Consider the following 1,587-nt stretch of genomic DNA (forward strand, 5'->3'; position numbering starts at 1 on the left):
ATAATAGTAAAGTCGTTTTGCTAGGAGCAAAAAAGTGTGGATCTAATAGTATTCTTGTCGCTGAAGCTCTCGCTTTAAAAGAAGACATTTTAACAGATAAATACTTAGGAATCTCGAAATTAATTGTAGAAGGTGATAATTTATGTGTTATCAACTCAATCCGTAGTAATTGGCAAATTCTTTGTGAAATTTCTAGTATTATCAAGGATGTAAAATTAGATCTTCAATTCTTTGATGAAGTGATAATTAAGCATTGCTTTCGTGAAGCCAACAAAGTTGTCGACTTTATGGTTTCTATTGGACATTCAAGTCCAAATCTTTCGAGGTGGTTTGAAAGCCGGTGACTTCAACTTACCCCTATCATTCGAAAGGATGAGATAGGTTGGTCCTACCTTAGAGAATCAATCTTGTTTTATTATCTTATCAAAAAAAATGGATGTGCCTGTGAGAATGGAAAAGTTAACTACGTACTATAGTATATCTTGATGTTATACTACTAAAGGGCAAAACGTTTATGCTAAAAGTACTAATAATTTATCGGTGATCAACTAGACAACTACATACACCAACTACAATTGTTTTTTTCATTAATGATTCAACATTGTTGGACTTTTTTTTATCAAGCTTAAGAATATATTTTTACAGATAATTCTAATGGGAGCCATGTGCATTGCACGGGCTTTCTAACTAGTAAGGATATAATTGGAAAATTTATGTCATAATTCTTTTATTATTTTACAGGTGATCTCTTCCCTTCCCTTGGAAATTTATGTCATAATTTCTCTCTTATAATTAAGTGACCAACAACTCAGTGGGTATTTTAGATTGCCCCCGATGAATGAAGAATTCTTCATTCGCGCACTAGCACAACAACGTGTTCTTGCCTCTATCTATGTAGGGGAAAAATTCAGGAATTATAAAGGGGTAAGATTTTCTACTAATTGTTCATTTTTAAATTGGTTTATGGCCAGTTTGAATAGTGGATACTCACATAAAACTTGGACTGTAATTAAAATGATGATGCTAATATCCAAACACTACCTTATATGTAATTAGGGTGTGTTCAAGGGTGAAACTCAAAACGTATTTGATGTCACCAAGTCTATGAAACTCGATGAAAAGAGGTCAATGCTGAACCATGTTGTTACTGCGGTTCCCTATACTAAAGATACATCACATTAAGGAACTCATGAGATGATATCACTGTTGAAAGAGGGCATCCAAAAGGTGTCAATGAGCTGTTTTCAAACTATTACATCCCTTTCATGTCCAATGATATGACTGATTTTAACCGCCAGTTGGTAAGTAACAATACATAGTCTAAGTAATTTAATTTAATTTGTACACGAATTCTCTACTCCAACTTATTGCTATGATATTTTATTTGATCACGTGAACATGAAACTTTATTTCTCTTATGCTCAGATGTCCAATTATCATCTGCGTGACATGAAAACGATGTTGTACGACCCTACTTATCCAGTTGAATTGAAAGGGTAAAATTCTTCTCTTTTTTTTCTTTCTGTTTTCCTTTTCTTACAAAAATGTCTCACAAATCCTAAATAACTTTTGAAATTTTACTGTTAG

The sequence above is a fragment of the Silene latifolia genome, chromosome 10 (genome assembly GCF_048544455.1).
Source record: "Silene latifolia isolate original U9 population chromosome 10, ASM4854445v1, whole genome shotgun sequence".
In the NCBI taxonomy this organism is placed as follows: domain Eukaryota; kingdom Viridiplantae; phylum Streptophyta; class Magnoliopsida; order Caryophyllales; family Caryophyllaceae; genus Silene; species Silene latifolia.